This window comes from Arachis ipaensis, chromosome B5, assembly GCF_059453495.1.
Source record: "Arachis ipaensis isolate K30076 ecotype BB chromosome B5, ASM5945349v1, whole genome shotgun sequence".
NCBI lineage: Eukaryota > Viridiplantae > Streptophyta > Magnoliopsida > Fabales > Fabaceae > Arachis > Arachis ipaensis.
The window spans coordinates 97,637,552-97,647,864 of NC_142440.1; the positions used below are offsets into that span (position 1 = coordinate 97,637,552).

Consider the following 10,313-nt stretch of genomic DNA (forward strand, 5'->3'; position numbering starts at 1 on the left):
CTTATAAGGAATATACCAACTATGACAGATATTCATTGGGTTTTATATGGATCACTTAGAAGAAAACAAGTTTGGTGTTCACCAAATTTTGTTCAATTTCTAAGGGGCATGGTTGTTTATTCATAAATGAGGAACACATAGCAACATTTTTTTTATATATATTACACCACCACACCACCACCGTATGAAACTTAAAGTTTGAGCTCACTATTGCCTTGATTCACGTGGATAGGAGTGAAGGAGATTGAGAAAAAGACAAAAGAATGCATGCATTTTCGGTTGTCACAAAAGGAGGAAAGCAAGTCACATGTGCATGCTTGGGGAAGCACAACGCTACAGGAACCAGCACCTAGAAGGCCGAACCATGTGCCCAATGGAGGAGCAATCCTTGTCTTCAACCATCTCCACATGCAGGCCATCCATTTAATGGATCCTCAACAATAATTTGCTCAATCCTCACCCTTCATTACCACATAACCGAACCTATGCCTCCCTCCAACATTGCCTTCCTTTTTATAAATTGGTAGTAGCACTTTTCAATCTCACATATCATTACTTTCTTCATACATTCATCCCAAACACGTTGCATCATCCTTCTCTCACCCAAAGACATCACACAACACCTTACTTCCCATTCCTTCCATCTTAAACCGTACCAAAACCAAATTTCATCCTTTATTTTCCCTTCTTTCCTTCCTAATTCATGGCTTCATCAAGTTCCAGAAGAAGGAAAGGAAAGGAACCAGCTGTAGCCGAACCACCAACCTATGATACCAAGAGATTTAAGTCTCAATTTCATGAATCAAGGTATTATAGGCTAATGGAATCAAAGAAAGTCATTCCAGAGATGGGGTTCAGACTGAAAGATGGAGAATATCCCATCATGAGAAGAATAACTGTAGAGAGGAGATGGAAACTTCTATGTGAACCTCTCACAGACATAAGTGCAACCATGATAAGAGAGTTCTATGCAAATGCTGTGAGGTCAAGCAAGACCAACCCTCCCTACAAGAGCTATGTTAGGGGGGTTGAGGTAGATTTCAGCCCATCATCCATCATGAGAGTCTTGCATATAAAAGTGATAACCTATGGAGAACCCAGCTTTGATGACAGAATGCAAGGTGAAAATGATCCTGATGAGATACTAAGTGGTTTATGCCCTGAAGGAAAAGACTGGAAAATGGACTCGGAAGGAAATCCAAGCTGCTTGAAGAGAATGGATCTCATACCTGAAGCCAAAGGGGAGGAGAAATCAATATCCCACAGCTCATCGCGGATAGCATTCAAGAGATGGTTGAGGATACTGGCAAATCAAGCAAGCTTGGCCACCCAAGTACCATTCTGAGGCTTTGTAATAGAGCGGGAGTACTCTTTGAGGATGCAGATACAGATCGGGTAATAGAAGGCAGAGGAATCACCAAGCAAAAAATGGATGGTGTCCCTGAACTCGAAGAGGAGAGAAGAGCTCAAGGAAGAAGGAGGAGACCACAAGTGGAAGGGGAACAAGCTTCTGGTGCAATGGACTTAAGCCAAATGCAAAGAGCCATTGAAGAAATGTCTCAACAATACATGAGAGCACAGGAGCAACAACAGGAGCAATACTTGAGGCAACAAGAGCAGAATTTGAAGGATCGTGAGCAACAATAGCATTGGCAGTAGCAAATGATGGAGAAGTAAGAAAATTTCCAGCTCAAAATGTTGGATCAACAGAGAGAGTTTCAAGCAAGAATTCTGGAGGGACAAAGGGAACTGATGAGCGGATAATTTATATGCTTTTTGGCATTGTTTTTAGTATGTTTTTAGTATGTTTTTAGTATATTTTAGTTAGTTTTTATTATGTTTTTATTAGTTTTTAAATAAAAATCACTCTTCTGGACTTTACTATGAGTTTGTGTGTTTTTCTATGATTTTAAGTATTTTCTGGCTGAAATTGAGGGACCTGAGCAAAAATCGGATTCAGAGGCTGAAAAAGGACTGCAGATGCTGTTGGATTCTGACCTCCCTGCACTCGAAGTGGATTTTCTAGAGCAATAGAAGCCTAATTGGCGCGCTCTTAATTGCGTTGGAAAGTAGATATCCTGGGCTTTCCAGCAATATATAATAGTTTATACTTTGCCCAAGATTTGATGGCCCAAACAGGCATTCCAAGTCAGCTTAAGAATTCTGGCGTTTAACTCCAAAACTGGCACAAAAGCTGGAGTTAAACGCCCAAACTGGCACAAAAGCTGGCGTTTAACTCCAAGAAAAGTCTCTACACATGGAAGCTTCAATGCTCAGCCCAAACACACACCAAGTGGGCTCGGAAGAAGATTTCTGCATTAATTACTTATTTCTGTAAACCATAGGCTACTAGTTCTATATAAATAGGACCTTTTACTATTGTATTTTCATCTAGGATTTTTGATAAGTCTTATGCTATCTTAGACACGTTTGAAGGCTGGCCATTCATCCATGCCTAGACCTTGTTCTTATGTATTTTCAACGGTGGAGTTTCTACACACCATAGATTAAGGTGTGGAGCTCTGCTGTTCTTCATGAATTAATACAAAGTACTATTGTTTTTCTATTCAAATCAAGTCTATTTCTTCTCCAAGATATTCATTCGTTCTTCAACTTGATGAATGTGATGATTCGTGACACTCATCATCATTCTCACCTATGAACATGTGCCTGACAACCACCTCTGTTCTACTAGCAATGGCTTGAATGCATATCTCTTGGCTTTCTAATCTAAGATTGGAACCTTCGTGGTATAGGCTAGAATTATTGGCAGCCATTCCTGAGATCCGGAATGTCTAAACCTTGTCTGTGGTATTCTGAGTAGGATCTGGAAAGGGATGACTGTGACGAGCTTCAAACTCGCGATTGTTGGGCGTGTGACAGACGCAAAAGGATCAATGGATCCTATTCCAGCATGATCGAGAACCGACAGATGATTAGCCATGCGGTGACAGCGCATTTGGAACGTTTTCACTGAGAGGACAGGAAGTAGCCATTGACAACGGTGATGCCCAACATAAAGCTTGCCATGGAAAGGAGTATGAATGATTGGAAGAAGGCAATAGGAAAGCAGAGGTTCAGGGAGAACAAAGCATCTTCATACACTTATATGAAATTCCAACCAAAGAATTACATAAGTATCTCTATCTTTATTTTATGTTTTATTTATCTTTTAATTATCAATTCTCCATCACCATCTGAATTCGCCTGACTGAGATTTACAAGGTGACCATAGCTTGCTTCAAGCCGACAGTCTCTGTGGGATCGACCCTTACTCACGTAAGGTATTACTTGGACGACCCAGTGCACTTGCTGGTTAGTTGTGCAGAATTGTGACAAAGTGTGATTCACGTTTGAGAGCTCCAAGTCCTTTGGCGCCATTGTTGATGATCACAATTTCGTGCACCATGTTTTTGGCGCCATTGCCGGGGATTTTTCGAGTTTGGACAACTGACGGTTCATCTCATTGCTTAGATTAGGTACTTTTCAGAATTTTTAAGAATGGATTCTAGAGTTTCAAGGTGATGTTCTTATCATCACAAAAGCTGATTGATTCTCATCAATTTAGCTGCTGAATGTAATGTCCTGCTGAAACTTGGCCAAACATGTCTAATCTTTTTAGACTGAAGCTTTAGACTAACATTGCATGATTCCTGGAATTCTTATTAAAAGTTTTGATTCTCTTTATTTTCTTTTCCATATAAGTTTCGAAAATTACAAAAAAATTTATAAAACCATAAAAATCAAAAATATTTTATGTTTCTTGTTTGAGTCTAGTATCAATTTTTAAGTTTGGTGTCAATTGCATGTTTTTATTCTTCTTGCATTTTTCGAATATATGCATTATGTTCTTCATTGATCTTCAAGTTGTTCTTGATGATTTAAGTACTCTGATCTTTAAATTCTCTTGTTTTCTGTGTTTTGTTGTTTTTCTTATGCATTCTCAATTTGTTAAAGCCTCTAATACAAATTTCTAAGTTTGGTGTCTTACATGCATTGTTCATTTGATCTTAGTTGCATTTTTTGTTATTTCTCATCATTAAAAAAATTCAAAAAATTTTCAAAATTGTGTCTTTTCAAGCTAATAATACAGAGAATTGAAGATTCAGAACATTCAGCAGAGGAATCAAATAGAAAAAGCTGGGCGTTTAAAACGCCTAGTGAAGAAGGAAAACTGCCGTTTAAACGCAAGCCAGGGTACCTGGCTGGGCGTTTAACGCCCAAAAAGGTAGGATTTTGGGCGTTAAACGCTAGAATGGATGCCATTCTGGGCATTTAACGCCAGAAGGACACTAGAGGGAAGATTTTGTTTTTAATTCAAATTTTTTTTCAAATCTTCATAATTTTTCAAAATCAAATATTTTTCAAATCATATCTTTTCAATCATATCTCTTCAAAATCGATTTCTTTCCATTTTTTTACTATTTTCGAAAATCCTTGCTAAAATTAATGATTTACTTCAAAATTTTCAAGTTGTTACTTGCCTATTAAGAAAGGATCAAATTTTAAATTTTAAGAATCATATCTTTTAATTTCTTGTTAGTCAAGTAATCAACTTTAATTTTAAAACTTTCTCTTTTTAATTTGATTTTCAATCATATCTTCTCAATCATATCTTTTCAATCACATCTTTTTCAAAATTAATTTTCAATCATATCTTTTTCAAAATTAATTTTTCCATCTACCTCCTCCTTCTATTCTTCTTTTCCTCTGACACCTCAAGGAATCTCTATACTGTGACATAGAGGATTCCCTACTTTCTTGTTCTCTTCTCTTTCATATGAGCAGAAGCAAAGATAAAGGCATACTTGTTCAAGCTGATCCTGAACCTAAAAGGACCTTGAAGAGAAAGCTAAGAGAAGCTAAAGCACAATTCTCTTTAGAGGGCCTAATAGAGCTTTTCAAGGAAGAAGAAACCATGGCAGTCGAAAACAACAATGCCAACAATGTAAGGAAGGTGCTCGGTGATTTTACTGCACCTACTCCCAACTTCTATGGGAGAAGCATCTCAATCCCTGCCATTGGAACAAACAACTTTGAGCTTAAGCCTCAATTAGTTTCTCTAATGCAATAGAATTGCAAGTTTCATGGACTTCCATTGGAAGATCCTCATCAGTTCTTAGCTGAATTCTTGTAAATCTGTGACACTGTCAAGACCAATGGGATTGACCCTGAAGTCTACAGACTTATGCTTTTTCCTTTTGCTGTAAAAGACAGAGCTAGGACATGGTTAAATTCACAACCTAAAGAAAGCCTGAACTCTTGGGAAATGCTAGTCAATGCCTTCTTGGCAAAGTTCTTTCCACCTCAAAAATTGAGCAAACTTAGAGTGGAAGTCCAAACCTTCAGACAAAAGGAAGGAGAATCCCTCTATGAAGCTTGGGAAAGATACAAGCAATTGATCAGAAGATGTCCTTCTGACATGCTTTCTGAATGGAGCATCATAGGTATTTTCTATGATAGTCTGTCTGAACTATCCAAGATGTCATTGGATAGCTCTGCTGGAGGATCTCTTCATCTGAAGAAGACGCCTGCAGAAGCTCAGAAACTCATTAAAATGGTTGCAAATAACCAATTCATGTACACTTCTGAAAGAAATCCTATGAATAATGGGATAGCTCAGAAGAAAGGAGTTCTTGAGATTAATACTCTGAATGCCATATTGGCTCAGAATAAAATATTGACCCAACAAGTCAATATGATTTCTCAGAGTCTGTCTGGAATGCAAGCAACAACAAGCAGTACTAAGGAAGCTTCCTCTGAAGAAGAAGCTTATGATCCTGAGAACCCAGCAATGGAAGAGGTGAATTACATAGGGGAACCCTATGGAAACACCTATAATCCTTCATAGAGAAATCATCCAAATCTCTCATGGAAGGATCAACAGAGACCTCAACAAGGTTTCAACAACAATAATGGTAGAAGAAATAGGTTTAGCAATAGCAAGCCTTTTCGATCACCTTCTCAGCAACGGACAGAGAATTCTAAGCAAAGCCACTCTGACTTAGCAACCATTGTCTCTGATCTAATCAAAACAACTCAAAGTTTCATGACTGAAATAAGGTCCTCCATTAGAAATTTGGAGGCACAAGTGGGTCAACTGAGTAAGAAAATTACTGAACTCCCTCCCAGTACTCTCCCAAGCAATACAGAAGAGAATCCAAAGATAGAGTGCAAGGCCATAAACACGTCTCACATGGCCGAACCTGGAGAGGAGGAAGAGGCAGTGATCTCCAATGAGGAAGACCTCAATGGACATCCACTGGCCTCCATGGAGTTCCCTGATGAGGAACCATGGGAATCTGAGTCTCACACTGAGACTATAAAGATTCCATTGAATTTACTTCTGCCATTCATGAGCTCTGATGAGTATTCTTCCTCTGAAGAGGATGAAGATGTTACTGAAGAGCAAGTTGCCATGTACCTTGGAGCAATCATGAAGCTAAATGCCAAGTTATTTGGTAATGGAAATTGGGAGGATGAACCTCCATTACTCACCAAAGAACTGGATGACTTGACTAGGCAGAAATTACCTCTGAAGAGACAAGACCCTGGAAAATTCTCAATCCCTTGTACCATAGGCACCATGACCTTTGAGAAGGCTCTGTGTGACCTAGGGTCAAGTATAAACCTCATGCCTCTCTCTGTAATGGAGAAGCTAGGGATCATTGAGGTACAAGCTGCAAGAATCTCACTGGAGATGGCAGACAATTCAAAGAAACAGGCTTATGGACTTGTAGAGGATGTCTTGGTAAAGGTTGAAAGCCACTACATCCCTGCTGACTTCATAATCCTAGAGACTGAGAAGTGTATAGATGAATCCATCATCCTTGACAGACCTTTCCTAGCCACAGCAAAAGCTGTGATTGATGTTGACAGAGGAGAATTGATTATTCAAGTGAATGAAGACTCCCTTATGTTTAAAGCTCAAGGATATCCCTCTGTCACCATGGAGAGGAAGCATGAAGAGCTTCTCTCAATACAGAGTTAAACAGAGCCCCCACAGTCAAACTCTAAGTTTGGTGTTGGGAGGCCACAACCAAACTTTAAGTTTTGTGTTGAACCCCCACATTCAAACTCTAAGTTTGGTGTTGGGAGGTTCCCACATTGCTCTGAACATCTGTGAGGCTCCATGAGAGCCACTGTCAAGCTATTGACATTAAAGAAGCGCTTGTTGGGAGGCAACCCAATTTTTACTTATCTATGTTAAATTTCTATTTTCTTTTGTTATTTTATGTTTTCTGTAGGTTGATGATCATGTGAAGTCACAAAAATAATTGAAAAGCAAAAACAGAAGGAAAAATAGAATGAAAAACAGAACACCCTGGAGGAGAAACTTACTGGCGTTTAAACGCCAGTAAGGATAGCAGAATGGGCGTTAAACGCCCAGTCTGGCACCATTCTGGGCATTTAACACCAGAAATGGGCAAGAAGCTGGCGTTAAATGCCAGAAATGGGCAATAGCCTGGCGTTTAACGCCAGGATTGGCAGCAAAGGGTGTTTTTGCACGCCACATGGTGCAGGGATGAGAAATCCTTGACACCTCAAGATCTGTGGACCCCACAGGATCCCCACCTACCCCACCTCTCTCTCTCTTCTTCACCCATTCACCAACTACCTCAATACCTCTTTCTCAAAAACCCTCACCTATCAAATCCCACCATTCTCTTCACCACTCACATCCATCCTTCATAAAACCCCACCTACCTCACCATTCAAATTCAAACCACTTTCCCACCCAAACCCACCCATAATGGCCGAACCATACCCCCTCTCCAGTCCTATATAAACCCATCTTCACTCCTTCATTTTCACACAACATACACACTACCCATCCCCCTTGGCCGAAACACAAAGCCCCCTCTATTTCCTCTATTTCTTCTTCTTCTACTCTCTTCTTTCTTCTTTTGCTCGAGGACGAGCAATGGTGCACGAAATTGTGATGTCCAGGCTCGAACAATCCCTGGTAATGGCTCCAAAGCTTGGTGCTTTGATCTTAATTCATAATTGTCACAACTTCGATACAACTAACCAGCAAGTGCACTGGGTCGTCCAAGTAATACCTTATGTGAGTAAGGGTCGAATCCCACGGAGATTGTTGGTATGAAGCAAGCTATGGTCACCTTGTAAATCTCAGTCAGGCAGATATAAAGTGATAATGGTGTTTTCGAATTTAATATAATAAGATAGGGATAGAAATACTTATGTAAATCATTGGTAGGAATTTCAGATAAGCGTATAGAGATGCGTTTGTTCCTCTGAATCTCTGCTTTCCTGCTATCTTCATCCAATCTGTCTTACTCCTTTCCATGGCTGGCTGTATGCAAGGGCATCACCGTTGTCAGTGGCTACATCCCCTCCTCTCAGTGAATAATATGCTCACGCACCCTGTCACCGCACGGCTATTCATCTGTCGGTTCTCGATCATGCTGGAATAGGATTCACCCTCCTTTTGCGTCTGTCACTAACGCCCAACAATCGCGAGTTTGAAGCTCGTCATAGTCATTCAATCATTGAATCCTACTCAGAATACCACAGACAAGGTTTAGACCTTCCGGATTCTCTTGAATGCCGCCATCATTCTAGCTTACGCCACGAAGATTCTGGTTAGGAGATCTAAGAGATACTCATTCTAGCTTATTTCATGTAGAACAGAAGTGTTTGTCAGGCACGCGTTCATAAGGGAGAAGGATGATGAGCGTCACACATAATCATCACCTTCATCACGTTCTTGGGTGCGAATGGATATCTTAGAAGAGAAATAAGAAGAATTGAATAGAAAACAGTAGTACTTTGCATTAATCTTTGAAGAACAACAGAGCTCCACACCTTAATCTATGGAGTGTAGAAACTCTACCGTTGAAAATACATAAGTGAAGGTCCAGGCATGGCCGAGATGGCCAGCCCCCTAAAACGTGATCAAAGGATCATAAGGTAATCAAAAGATCCAAAGATGTCTAATACAATAGTAAGAGGTCCTATTTATAATAAACTAGTCACTAGGGTTTACATGAGTAAGTATTTGATGCAAAAATCCACTTCCGGGGCCCACTTGGTGTGTGTTTGGGCTGAGCTTAAGTGTAGCACGTGCAGAGGCCATTTGTGGAGTTGAACGCCAGTTTCTGTGCCAGTTTGGGCGTTCAACTCTGGTTTTGGATCCTTTTCTGGCGCTGGACGCCAGATTTGGGTAGAAAGCTGGCGTTGAACGCCAGTTTACGTCGTCAATTCTTGGCCAAAGTATGGACTATTATATATTTCTGGAAAGCCCTGGATGTCTAATTTCCAACGCAATTAGAAGCGCGCCATTTCGAGTTCTGTAGCTCTAGAAAATCCACTTTGAGTGCAGGGAGGTCAGAATCCAACAGCATCAGCAGTCCTTTTTCAACCTCTGAATCTGATTTCTGCTCAAGTCCCTCAATTTCAGCCAGAAAATACCTGAAATCACAGAAAAACACACAAACTCATAGTAAAGTCCAGAAATGTGAATTTAACACAAAATCTATTAAAAACATCCCTAAAAGTAACTAGATCCTACTAAAAACATACTAAAAACAATGTCAAAAAGCATATAAATTATCCGCTCATCACAACACCAAACTTAAATTGTTGCTTGTCCCCAAGCAACTGAAAATCAAAATAGGATAAAAAGAATAGAATATACTATAAATTCCAAACTATCAATGAAACAGAGCTTCAATCATATGAGCGGGACTTATAGCTTTTTGCCTCTTGAATAGTTTTGGCATCTCACTTTATCTATTGAGGTTCAGAATGATTGGCATCTATAGGAACTTCAGATTTCGAATAGTGTTATTGACTCTCTTAGTTCAGTATGATGATTCTTGAACACAGCTTCTTTATGAGTCTTGGCCGTGGCCCTAAGCACTTTGTTTTCCAGTATTACCACCGGATACATAAATGCCACAGACACATAATTGGGTGAACCCTTTCAGATTGTGACTCAACTTTGCTAAAGTCCCCAATTAGAGGTGTCCAGGGTTCTTAAGCACACTCTTTTTTTTTTTGCTTTGGACCTTGACTTTAACCGCTCAGTCTCAAGTTTTCACTTGACACCTACACGCCACAAGCACATGGTTAGGGACAGCTTGGTTTAGCCGCTTAGACCAGGATTTTATTCCTTTAGGCCCTCCTATCCACTGATGCTCAAAGCCTTGGGATCCTTTTTATTTCCCTTGCCTTTTGGTTTTAAGGGTCATTGGCTTTTTGCTCTTTCCTCTTGGTTTTAAGAGCTTTGGCTTTTTCTGCTTGCTTTTTCTTTTTCTTTCTATATTTTTTTTCGCCTATTTTTTTTT

The 10,313-nt window shown here is 39.8% G+C and overlaps 1 non-coding gene across 1 annotated transcript; it reads right to left on the reverse strand.

Annotated features, from left to right (window-relative positions):
* Nucleotides 1–5,320: 5,320 nt before the first annotated feature.
* LOC148565088 (small nucleolar RNA R71) lies at nucleotides 5,321–5,428 on the reverse strand. The gene has a single exon (XR_015885126.1). It is a non-coding gene; the product is annotated as a small nucleolar RNA R71 (small nucleolar RNA).
* Nucleotides 5,429–10,313: the final 4,885 nt, after the last annotated feature.